Source organism: Giraffa tippelskirchi, chromosome 12, assembly GCF_054371585.1.
Source record: "Giraffa tippelskirchi isolate mGirTip1 chromosome 12, T2T-mGirTip1v1.2.pri, whole genome shotgun sequence".
Lineage (NCBI taxonomy): Eukaryota > Metazoa > Chordata > Mammalia > Artiodactyla > Giraffidae > Giraffa > Giraffa tippelskirchi.
This window is the reverse complement of record NC_137286.1, coordinates 123110987-123124588: the sequence shown is the minus strand read 5'-3', so window position 1 is coordinate 123124588 and position 13602 is coordinate 123110987. Positions and strand designations below refer to the sequence as shown.

The 13602-nt window shown below is 35.1% G+C and overlaps 2 long non-coding RNA genes across 2 annotated transcripts in view; both read right to left on the bottom strand.

The window, feature by feature from the left end:
• Window positions 1-5310: 5310 nt before the first annotated feature.
• LOC145529452 (uncharacterized) lies at window positions 5311-8983 on the bottom strand. The gene is made up of 2 exons (XR_014071245.1): window positions 8742-8983; window positions 5311-6538 (listed from the first exon to the last, which is right to left on the bottom strand). It is a non-coding gene; the product is annotated as an uncharacterized LOC145529452 (long non-coding RNA).
• Window positions 8984-11528: 2545 nt separating this feature from the next.
• The window catches only part of LOC145529453 (uncharacterized), a 41974-nt gene continuing 39900 nt past the window's right edge, over window positions 11529-13602 (bottom strand). The window contains exon 2 of the long non-coding RNA XR_014071246.1: window positions 11529-12686. This is a non-coding gene — a long non-coding RNA (uncharacterized LOC145529453). The remainder of the gene's footprint in view (window positions 12687-13602) is intronic.

Here is a 13602-nt window from a genome sequence, read left to right as displayed (position 1 = left end):
TCTTCTTTGAATTTCATGTTCACTTATATGTGCCTCTTCCAGGCATTTAAAAATGTCTTGTTTTATTATTTCTGTGCATATCTCATTTATCCCATTAGTTTAAAACTACTCACAGAACAACAAGGTCTATCCATGATTGTTACTCCAAACATATGTACTGATGAATGAATGAATATATAGAGTTCAAAACAAAGTAAGGCAGATGGATGAATTAGAATATCTGAAAAGAAACTTTTTTAGGCACAAAATAATTTGAAAAATCCTTTTAAAAATCCGTCTCAGTATTCCTCTCTAATACTCTTAATAGATTGAAAGATTACAAGACTAGTTAATGCATTTAGCTTCTTCTGAAATATATTTTATATTTTTAGGTTGTTAAATAATGGAGTTTTAATTTGCTACCCATTTCCCATTAATGGTGAATATAACTCTGGTCTTAGAATATAATCCAAACTGAAACAAAAAGACCTTTGGACAGGGGGCTTCCCTGGCGGCCCAGTGGTTACAACTTCACCTTCCAATGTAGGGGGTATGGGTTCAATCCCTGGTCAGGGAGCAAAAATCCCGCATGCCTTGTGGCCAAAAACATAAAAGGGAAGTAATATTGTAACAAATTCAATAAAGACTTTAAAAAAGGTCATTATTTTTAAAAATCTCAAAGAAATAAAGAACCTTGGGCAAAACTGAGATTAAGTTCAAGAATGAGCTTCAATATCCATAAGCAAATCACCTAACCCTCTGAACCTCACTTTTTCCTCAGAATGATTAACACATCTCTCCAAGATTTAAAATGCTATGGTTTATATTTGTGTTATTGTGTGGCTAATGAACAAGGCAAGTAAATACATATGCTGAAATTTAGAGTACGGCAGTAGTTGTATATTTTCGATAGAATTGAAGATTTCTGGGATTGCATTAAATACTGTAATTGAACTCATCTAATAATTGAATAACTATCTCAGAGCTGTGGTGGTAATGGTAAATCAAGTTACAACGAACACTAAAGAAAGGATATTGAGTAAGACGTCATCTTTCCAATACTAAAACTGTTTTTGCTATAATTAAAATCAGTAGGAATCATAGAATAACGACTTATGGAAACCATTAAGAAGCATAGGATTATTTGAGTTGTATAATAATCTTTTTTAGTCTGAAATTATAAAAGGTTCTAGAACATCTTCCTCTGGATGAGGGTGGACCAATCATAATATGAATTTGATTGTATATATGTTAATATATTTTAAGATGAAAAAAATATTAGCTTCCAATTACAGATACAGGTGAAAATTGGGTATGAATTCTGATTGATGACCTTGGCAAGTTAAAACCTGGAGTTATTAAGTAAACATGAGAAACCCTTAGAGAAAAATATAACACGTGGAGACAATGTCAAATTCCATGAAGGAAAGGGTTAGGAAGAGGGGTTGGGTGGCTTAATATTTGCCTGGAAACATATATATTGGGTTTAGGAAGGAAGGGGGAAGTTATGCCTTATTTTGCCTTTTACATTCATTTATTAATTGTTCAAAAATGGTTAACACCAATATTGGTCCAAGCACTGAGCTAGAAACTGAGGATACAAAAATTGAAAGATACGGAAAGAAATCCCATGCCCTTAATAAAGTTAATACGCTATAGAATGTTTACTTTTTACAGTTTCTAGAGTCTCAAGGTTTGGAAAGTTTGTGGCACTATCAAAGCCAAGATTGTGGACTCCAAGTGGATGTAGTATAAACAAATTGTACTGTACTTACAAAGGAATCCTAATTACTTGTTTCTATCACTCAAGGAGAGGCCTCGTCACAAAAAAAAAATAAAAAAATAGACAACATGTGACTCAATTAGCCTGCTTTCTCAAGGTCCTCACTGCCCTTGGAACACCTAGCATGAACCGCAAAGCTCTTTATGATGCTGTTCCTGCCTCTTAGCTCAGTCTATTCGTTACACACTACATGCAGCAGGCTACTTACAATTTATAATTTCTCAAATTAGTGTTTTTGTGTGTGATTTTATATAAACTGTTCCACTGTTTAAATGCTTTCCTCTCACAGAGTTACAAAATCCTTACCTACCCTGAAAAGGATTCTCTTTAGAATAACAGTGGAATGAAAGGGAACATCATTATTCTAATTAAGGATAGAAACAAAAGCCTACAGCCAGCTTCTAACTTAATGGTAAAATATGGCAATCTTTTCTACTGAGACTGGCAAAGAGATAATTAACTGTATGAGACAACCAGCCAGTGCATTAAAACAAGAAGAAGAAAAAAAGTCCTGTCATTATTCACAGCTGATTATATGTAGAAAATCCGAGTAAATCTACCGAAAACCTATTGGAATTATCAAGTAAAACTGACTGAGTGAATAAATATGATAAGACACGTGTATTTCTCTTTACCTGCCTAAAATCAGAAAATCAAATTTTTTAAAACATCATTTAAAATCATACTTAGATACTAAGTGGGCTTCCCATGTGGTGCTAGTGGTAAAAAATTTGCCTGTCAATGCAGGAGACCTAAAGAGACATGGGTTTGGTCCCTGTGTTGGGAAGATTCCCTGGAGGAGGGCATGGCAACCCACTCCAGTATTCTTGTCTGGAGAATCCCATGGACAAATGAGCCTGGTGGGTTACAGTCCATGGGGTTCCAAAGAGTCGGACGTGAGTGAAGTGACTTAGCACACATGCACAGATGCTAAATATCTAACTAGGATCTACAACAAGCCCAGTCCCTCCATGGAAAATAAAATCAACTTTGCTAGAAAAGTTAAAGAAGAACTAAATTAAAATATGTACAATGTTCATGAATTGAAAGACTCAGTGTAAAAATACCAGTTATTTCCACATTGTTCCATGGAATCAGTGCAATTGAAATAATCACAGCAAATCTGTATATAAACTAACCAGTTCACTTGGTGTGTTCACTCCAGAAATTCATTAAGTTACACATATGATCTGTGTACTTTTCTACATGTATATTATACTTCAGTATTTTAAAACCTAAAATACAGGGGGGGAAAAGGTATTTTATTTCATTCATAATTTTTCTCTATGAATACTTCTTTTTTTCAATCAAGAAAGGATTTCAGCTTTTTACATCTTTATTATAGCAGCTTTTAAATAAAGTGTGGAACATAGTCTTTTTTCAGGGCTGCTCTGAAATCAGATTAGGTGAGATACATATTTTTGGCATTTATGAATGAGAACAGAAGGAACATATGATATAAACATGTTCTGAGAGAGTCGTTGACTTGTTGAAAGCTCGTAAGACAGATGTTCCCATTTTATATAATACTTTCCCAACTTTAAACCTGTCCATTCAATAAATTGTTGAATTTAACAACTAAGCATTTTGCAATCTGGTGTCCTGGGAGAATTTTAGGCAAATAACCAATAATCTCAATTTTAAAAAATGAATTTGTCAAAATTTAGCCTAGCTATCAGGTATGGTTATCTCGTGCTTTGAGATTTAGATCATGTTGGCTCGAGTCCTTATAGCAAGTGTTATAGAATATCCAATGTCCTTGGTAAGTTTTCTATCAATGTTCTGAGGAATCATATTTTCACCTCATTTCCTGCTTTTTTTGGCTAAGTTACTTTAGTGCCTTGAGTGCTATGGTTGTTTTTTCTTCTCTGGTCTGCATTTTTCAATCTCGTTAGCTGCATTAACTTTGCATACACATGATATACTCATTTTGTTTTAAATGACTAACTGTGATATCTTGGTAAAATTTGTATTAAGCTTTAAAAAATTACATGAATATGTCTCTTTCTTTCTTCCAAAAGGATATTGGGGCTCAACCTGGGTCAGTCAGATCCAATGCTCTAAGTAATATAAAGGACGTGTTACTAATGCTTACTATGCTTTTCATCTCTACTCAGCATTTGTAAGGAGTGTTGATAATCACATGAAAAATATTCTCTAACTATACATTTTCCTCTTCCAAATACCACATTCAGCATATCATTTATGACTTAGGATGGAAATAACCCCTATTTATGATGAGAACAAAGCCCCAGTTAATTTCACATTCAATATTTCATGTAACTTATCATGTTCACATATAATTAGTGCATTTATCAGAATTAGAGTTCTTTATCTTTTAACAGCTATCTCAGATCACTTGGATTAATTCAATCTCTAAATTTAATTTAAAGATTTATTGAATTTAAAGAATAAAATTTATCATAATGAAATATATCAGTAATTTGGTTAAAATTCTGTCCAACCACCAAAGAAAACTTTATAAGAACACTCAGGTTAATTGTTGATCTCCAGATATAACTTCTTTCTAAAAGTAAATGTCTTTTAGGGAGGTCTCTTCCAGAAAGTAGACAAGGACGTTAAAGCTGGCCCATAGTAAAGTTTAACTATCTTCCTTAAAGATGGTGTTTCCTACAAATGTTTTAAATGAACAAATGTGAAAAACATATTTAAAATAAGAAAAAGTAAAATCAAGTAAATAGTAAAATGCTCTAGTTGATCTATTTATATCATAATTATTCCAAACTTTCTGTGTTTGAATTTCTTACTAATCACATTTTATATACATAAAGTTGGTAAATGCATGCTGAAGTCTTAAGTGAAAGTCACTCAGTCGTGTCCAACTCTTTGCAACCCCATGGATTATACAGTCCATGGAATTCTCCAGGCCAGAATACTGGAGTGGGTAGACTTTCCCTTCTCCAGGGGATCTTCCCAACCCAGCAATTGAACCAATCAATCCCTCATTGCACCAGATTCTTTACCAGCTGAGCCACAAGCCCAAATGCCTGCTTGGGTATAGAAAATATGAGAAACATTGAAAACTCACAGAACAATGTGTCCTTGATCTTAAGAATAAATGAGACTGTGTACTTGACCACTTTATAATCTGCCTATGCATATAAGGTATTCAACAGACTAGTTAATCTTTCTAGATTCCTCTCAGAACAGCTCTCCTGAGAAGGATCTCTTAAAGGAGCTCTGTCTCCCTCTTCCTCCTTTTCTTCCATCTTCTTCTCCTTCTTCAATTTTTCTAATCTACTCCACGATTAGCTGAGATTTGTAATTAGCAAGCTTTAACTCAGCTTTCTCAGGTAAGCATCTAACAAAATACAGAGAACTATGATTAGAATACCCCAAATTACTCACTCACACTTAGCTATCCATTTATCCCCATCATTGATCAAATTCAAATAGATTCTCCAGGATCTTATACTTGGGGAAATCCCACAGCAGCTACAAAGGAAGCAACATGAAGCTTCAATACACACAAAGAAACCATTGTTACAGTAAATCCATACCTAATATACACTTTATCCAGCTCCATGTAGTTGGCAGGTTTTAGTCATTTATTCAGTAATACTGTTTAAAAACAACAGCAGCAGCAGTAGCAAGAATAAGCACCTTTATATTGTTTACACAGAAGTATAGAAATTGTGGTTATAAAGGAATAGAAAATTATAGCAAAGAGCAAAATGAAAGCTGGTAAAGTTTTGTTAAAATTCAAAAAATTGGCTTTAAGGCACAATCTTTACTTAAAGAGCCATAGGAGAATGATATTTATTTGAATATCACAAGAATATGTAATAGTTATAAATGTATTTGTACCTAATGTGAATTTAAAGTATAGAAGTCAAAATTCAATGAAACTAAAAGATTTAGACAAATCTAGAATAACAATAACAGTGAAAAATTGTGCAAAATAATTGCTAGAATACATAAAAAATAGATAAAGATACAAAAGTTGTATACAATGTGTTTTTAAATATATCCCCTGGAATATATAGAATGCTACCTTTAAAAAATACAGTTTAGCAATATTTTCAGATATACACATAAGAAACTTTTGCAATTCAACCAAAAATAATGACCAACAGTAGGCAATAAAGCAAGTCTTAAAAAATGTCAAATGGATGCATGTTTATGTATTGATGAGACCCTTCGCTGTTACCTGAAATTATCAAAACATTGTTAATCAGCTATACCCTAATACAAAATAAAAAGTTTTAAAAAATAAAACTCAAAAGAATGCCAAAGGATTGAAGGAATACAGAATTCTCTGACCATAATTCATTGTATTTGAAATAGCAAAGCAAAAAAATAATGGAAAATGCCATATTTATTAATATAAAAGTATTTTTCTAGATCACCCAAATATTTTAGAAGATATCATACTAGATAGTAATAGTTTTGAAATAAATGATAATAAAATGCTACATACCAATATAGTTATTCAGTGTACTGAAGTAGTGCTTAGAACATCTACATTTTTAAATGCATTTAGCAGATCAAACAAAAAGCTGACACTAATAGTAAGTCTGTATCTGAATTATAGATTAAACAATAAAAATTGAAAAAGATAATAAGAACAGAAATTAATAACAGAAAATAAAACAGATAATCAAGAGAGCAAAAAGCTGTTTCTTAGAAGATAATAAAATCGATAAATCTCTGGCTTCCCAGTGGCTCAGCAGAAAAAAATCCACCTGCAATGCAGGACCTGTGTGTTCCATCCCTGGGTCAGAAAGACTCCCTGGAGAAAGAAATGGCAACCCACTCCAGTATTCTTGAATTGAAAAGATTGACACCAGTAAGTTTTTGGTTTTATTGAGATCACTAGCCACAGTCATTCTCTTCCAGATTTAAAAAAAAAATGGTGTATTTCTGTATTTTCACAACTAAAAAGGACATAACATTTTTCTATTTTACATGTAGAGATTTCCAGGTGGCTCGGTGGTAAAGAATCCACCTGCCAAGCAGGAGGCGTGGGTTCAGTTCCCTGGGTTGGAATGATCCTCTGGAGAAGGAAATGGCAACCACTCCAGTATTCTTGCCTGGGAAATCCCATGGACAGAGGAGCCTGGTGGCCTACAGTCCATAGGGTCACAAAAGTGTCAGACACAACTTAGCAACTAACAACACAACGAGACTTCTAGAGAAACGTTTTAAAGAAATGAAGCAAGTCATCAAAAGCCAATACCAATTATCAAACATGTAAAATATGAGAGAATGTTATAAGCAATTATAGCCAACAACTTTGAAATGGGCAAATTACTAGAAAAATAGAACTTACCAAGCTCATATCAAAGAGAAAAAAAACTGAATAATCTTATAGATCCTTTAGCTAATTATTGTATTTTGTTGTGTAACTCTTCTCATTAAATTCTTTTGTAATTGTTAAGCATTTTTCACCCATAATGATAAGCTAAATATGTCTGTCTCTATAAATAGTCTATGTAATTTGGCATTTAATGAAGAAAAAGAAGAGTAAAGACTATAAAGAAACCTATGGAAAGAATGTAAATGATACCATAATCAACAAAAGAGATCATGAGATGCATGTTGTACAATATTTTTATTGCTATAAATTTGTAAACTTTGAGTCTTCAAATGGAAAACTTGCCACAAAATGCATTAGCCATAAAACTTCATATAGTAGCTCTCATGTGATGGTGCCCATCTGTTCCTGAAGTAAAGAAATCCTTTTTTATAAATAATAAGAAAACTTTGCAAGAAAAATAGGAGTAGGAACTGAAACTCCTGGTAACATTGAGTTCTTATTACCTGATTTATCTAAACTCAAGTTATAAATCTACATACTTTATATGAGTACATAAGCATATAGAAGACTGCTTAGATACAGTCTACCTTTATTTTGTTATGTGTGTGTTTGTAGTGGTATTGCTGCATGCATTTGGTGCAGAAAGAAAAAAAGGAGGAGGGAGTAAATTAAAGAAAAAATAAAACTTTAAAAATAGGCAACCATATATGACCTAACTCATTTAAAATAATAAATGTACATGAATTGGTTTAAAAATAGAAACCGATATGCCATAGTCAGTGAACTACAAAGAATTTTAAAGGAATCTGTAGATTATGATTAGGAATATTTGAATAAAAATTCCAAAATATCTACAGGTATCTATAAGTTTTATAAGAGAAAATTTCCAAAGAAATAAACCTGTTAGCACTGGATTGATCTGAGATGGGAAATAGAAAGGGGAAATCAGATAAAAGATAAACTGTAGTTGTCTGTGTTTGCATGCTAAGTCGCTTCAGTTGTGTCCAACTCTTTGTGACCCTGTTGACTATTGCCCTACAGGCTCTTCTGTCCATGGGATTTTCCAGGCAAGAATACTGGAGTAGGTTGCCATTCCCTCCTCCAGGGGATATTCCCTACCCTGGGATTGAACCCACAACTTGTTAAGTTGCCTGCATTAGCAGGCAGGTTCTTTACCTCTAGTGCCATATGGGAAGCCCAAACTGTAAAACTGTAAAAACTCCTCTATGTTTATTTTCTTGTTTTAATTTTGTATTTTCTCACTTAACACATTTAAAAAAATGCACATTTTAATTTAATTATGCCCTGTTATGGTTTTCAGGTTAAATATCATATAAGTGATTTTTTAAATCAATAATTGGACAGAACTGAATTTGAGTCATGGTTGCTCATTAGTTAATTCTTTGGGAGGTAACTAATCACTTTGTGTCTAAGTTTCCTCATCAGTAAAATGATCCTAAGTGTAGCAACCATATTAGATTATAGAATAGTTGAGACATGACATGTGAAAATCATAAAAAATAGAACATGGCACCTAGTAGTCAATTACTAATCAGTAGCGAATTTTATTCTCTTTGTATGGAGGAGAAAGGGATTTTCCTAGTGGTTTAGTGGTAAAGAACCCACCTGCCACTGCAAGAGACTTGAATTCAGTCCCTGGGTAGGGAAGATCCCCTGGAGAAGGAAATGGTAACCCACTCCAATGTTCTTGCCTGGGAAATCCCACGGACAGAGGAGCCTGGCAGGCTACAGTCCATGGGGTCTCAAAAGAGTTGGACATGACTTAGTAACTAAGCAACAGCAAAGAGAGGAAAAAGCCCTTTAAGGTGATTTAATCAACTCAGATCTTGGAGGCAGCCATCATTCTCATTTTCAGACCAATTTATAGTCAATTGAAGAATTAACTGAAAATATCCAACTTATTACAGAAAAAAAAAAAACTGTTTTACATAACTTGTCATGAGAACAAAATATAAACAAAGGAGACTACCCCCCCAACTTGGGGCAGCCCTATTAAGTCTTTAAATTTAACACACTCGAGTCATCAGTCTAAATGAAGAAAGAAGCAGTAAACTTATCAAATACCATTCGATGGATTTCTGAAAGCTTAACCCACCTTCTTGAGAATTGCAGACCAAATTTATTAACCAAGTAGCACAGTCCACTAGAGAAGTAGGGGTAGGACAGAGCCAAAAGTGTATCTTCTGCCTTAAGAAAACCATAGGTGAGGAAAGATGTTCTAACATTATCTGGTAGTTTTCACACATAGTATAAGAGAAACTCTTTACCGAAATTAATCTTAAGGCAAATCGCAATACATAAAACTACTTAATACTAACATGAATGACTCAGAAAGACAGACTGAAAGTTTACCCTCAGCCACAAATCTCGTTGATGTTATTTAGTCTCTAAGTTCTACCCAACATTTTGAGACCCCATGGACAGTAGCCCTGCAGACTCTTCTGTCCATGGGATTTACCAGGCAAGAATACTGGAATGGGTTGCCATTTCCTTCTCCAGCGGATCTTCCAGAACCAGGAATCGAACCAGGGTCTCCTGCATTGCAGACAGATCCTTACCATTGAGACCCCTGGGAAGCCCTACATCTCATTCAGTTCAGTTCAGTTCAGTCGCTCATTCATGTCCGAATCTTTGCGACCCCTCTTTGCGACCCCAAGGACTACACCATACCAGGCCTACCAGTCCATCACTAACTCCTGGAGTTTACTCAAACTCAGGTCCATTGAGTCAGATATGCCATCCAACCATCTCATATTATGTCATCCCCTTCTCTTCCCACCTTCAATCTTTCCCAGCATCAGGATCTTTTCAAATGAGTCAGTTCTTTGCATCAGGTGGCCAAAGTATGGGAGTTTCAGCTTCAGCATTAGTCCTTCCAATGAATATTCAGGACTGATTTCCTTTAGGATGGACTGGTAGGATCTCCTTGCAGTCCGAGGGACTCTCAAGAGTCTTCTCCAACACCACAGTTCAAAAGCATCAATCAATTCTTCAGTGCTCAGCTTTCTCAATATTCCAACTCTCACATCCACACACGACTACTGGTAAAACTGTAGCTTTGGCTAGACAGACCTTTGATGGCAAAGTAATATCTCTTCTTTTTAATATGCTATCTAGGTAGGTCATAGCTTTTCTTCCAAGGAGCAAGTGTCTTAATTTCATGGCTGCAGTCACTATCGGCAGTGATTTTGGAGCCCCCCAAAATAAAGTCTGTCACTGTTTCCATTGCTTCCCCATCTATTTGCCATGAAGTAATGGTCCACATGCCATGATCTTAGTTTTCTGAATGTTGAGTTTTAAGCCAACTTTTTCACTTTCCACTTTCAGTTTCATCAAGAGGCTCTTTAGATCTTCTTCGCTTTCTGCCATAAGGGTGGTGTCATCTGCATATCTGAGGATATTGATATTTCTCCCGGCAATCTTGATTCCAGCTTGTTTCTTCCAGCCCAGCGTTTCTCATGATGTACTCTGCATATAAGTTAAATAAGCAGGGTGACAATATACAGCCTTGACGTACTCCTTTTCCTATTTGGAACCAGTCTGTTGTTCCATGTCCAGTTCGAACTGTTGCTTCCTGACTTGCATACAGGTTTCTCAGGAGGCAGGTCACGTGGTCTGGTATTCCCATCTCTTTAAGAATTTTCCACAGTTTGTAGTGATCCATGCAGTCAAAGGCTTTAGCATAGTCAATAGAACAGAAGTAGATGTTTTTCTAGAACTCTCTTGCTTTTTCAATGATCCAGTGGATGTTGGAAGTTTGATCTCTGGTTCCTCGTCCTTTTCTGAATCCAGCTTGAACATCTGGAAGTTCACAGTTCATGTACTGTTGAAGCTTGGCTTGGAGAATTTTGAGCATAATTACTTTGCTAGAGTGTGAGATGAGTGCAATTGTGCAGCAGTTTGAACAATCTTTGGCATTGCCTTTCTTTGGGATTGGAATGGAAACTGACCTTTCCAGTCCTGTGGCCACTGCTTAGTTTTCCAAATTTGCTGGCACATTGAGTGCAGCGCCTTAACTGCATCATCTTTTAGGATTTGAAATAGCTCAACGGGAGTTCCATCACCTCCACTACCTTGTTCATAGTGATGTTACCTAAGGCCCACTTGACTTTGAATTCCAGGATGTCTGGCTCTAGGTGAGTGATCGCACCATCGTAATTATCTGGGTCATGAAGTTCTGTTTTGTACAGTTCTGTGTATTCTTGCCACCTCTTCTTAATATTTCTGCTTCTGCTAGTTCCATACCATTTTTGTCATTTGTTGTACCCATTTTTGCATGAAAATTTCCCTTGATATCTCTAATTTTCTTGAAGAGATCTCTAGTCTTGCCCATTCTATTGTTTTCCTCTATTTCTTTGCATTGATCACTGAGGAAGGCTTTCTTATCTCTCCTTGCTATTCTTTGGAACTCTGCATTCAAATGGGTATATCTTTCCTTTTCTCCTTTGTCTTTCACTTCTCTTCTTTTCACAGCTATTTGTAAGGCCTCCTCAGACAACCATTTTGCTTTTTTGCATTTATTTTTCTTGAGGATTGTCTTGATCCCTGCCTCCTGCACAGTGTCAACCTCTGTCCATAGTTTTTCAGGCACTCCATGTATTAGATCTAATCCCTTGAATCTATTTCTCACTTCCACTGTACAATCGTAAGGGATTTGATTTAGGTCATACCTGAATGGTCTAGTGGTTTTCCCTACTTTCAATTTAAGCCTGAATTTGGCAATAAGGAGTTCATGATCTGAGCCACAGTCAGCTCCCGGTCTTGTTTTTGCTGACTGTATAGAGCTTCTCCATCTGCGGCTGCAAAGAATATAATCAGTCTGATTTCGGTATTGACCATCTGGTGATGTCCATGTGTAGAGTCTTCTCTTGTGTTGTTGGAAGAGGGTGTTTGCTATGACCAATGTGTTCTCTTGGCAAAACTCCATTATCCTTTGCCCTGCTTCATTCTGTACTCCAAGGCCAAATTTGCCTTACTCCAGGTATTTATTGACTTCCTACTTTTTCATTCCAGTCCCCTATAATGAAAAGGACATCTTTTTTGGGTGTTAGTTCTAGAAGGTCTTGTAGGTCTTCATAGAACTGTTCAGCTTCAGCTTTTTCAGCATTACTGGTCAGGTCATAAACTTGGATTACTGTGATATTGAATGGTTTGCCTTGGAAATGAACAGAGATCATTCTGTCATGTTTGAGATTGCACCCAAGTACTGCATTTTGGACTTTCTGGTTGACTATGATGGCTTCTCCATTTCTTCTGAGGGATTCTTGCCCACAATAGTAGATATAATGGTCATCTGAGTTAAATTCACCCATTCCAGTCCATTTCAGTTCACTAATTCCTAGAATTTCAACATTCACTCTTGCCATCTCCTGTTTGACCACTTCCCATTTGTCTTGATTCATGGACCTAACATTCCAGGTTCCTATGCAATATTGCTCTTTACAGCATTAGACTTTATTTCCATCACCAGTCACATTCACAAACTGGGTGGTGATGTTGCTTTCACTCCGTCTCTTCACTCTTTCTGGAGTTATTTCTCCACTGATCTCCAGTAGCATTATTGGTCAATGCTAATTAATTAATTACAGTTTCCACTTCATTTCTCTTAAAATAATGCCTGCCCTAAAAAACAAAAAAGAAAAAATGGTTATAAAATGCACCTAACATGTATTTTAAATAGTAAATATATTTCATATATATCAACGCTCCCTTATATGCCTTAATATGTATAACTTTATACATATATATTAATATATCAGTCTTATTCTGAGAACTGCAGTAAAAGAGCATTCCACGTAAAGTTAGCAGACAACACTCTGGTTATTTTTATTACATCACTTATTCCCCAGTAATATTGACTTTCCAGGCAGAGATTTTGTCATTTATTTTGATGTAATATAATCCATAGTAGAAACTGAACTATTGGGTGCATATGGTTACAATCTTATGCATATGTGGAAAAATCATTTTTTTTCTTTATTTCATACAGCTAATAATACACCATTGACTTAAAAAAAATGATTTTCAGGGAAAGAGAATACAGCTTCACTACTAAAGGAAAGTTTATAATAAATTTTTAATTCCCTGTTAAAAAAGAAACTTTATTCAGTATACTAGTTTGTAGATATGCAAAATTTATCTCTAAAATATTTGAACTCATGCTCAGAATTCTATGATGTATATTCTAGTCTATTATACCCTGGTTTCAAGTTCACTCAGAGAAAAGCATTATAGGAGCAGGAATATCTTTGCAAGGCCATAAAAATGGATTGTATAAAAATAACTATTTCTAGCAGTACCTGTTCTCAGCTTTCACAAGTCAGTGGATAACAAGCTATTGGAATTTTATCCAGTATATATTTTTTAGAAACTCTATATTGGCTATTTTGGCTTAAAAATCCCACTAAAGTTGGCCATTGCCATTAGTGGCTGTTTCAGTGCTTGTAAAAAAAATCATATGTGTATGTGGGGTATATGTATATAAATATGTATTTAGATGTACACACATATATGTATATATCCATATATACACCGTGTG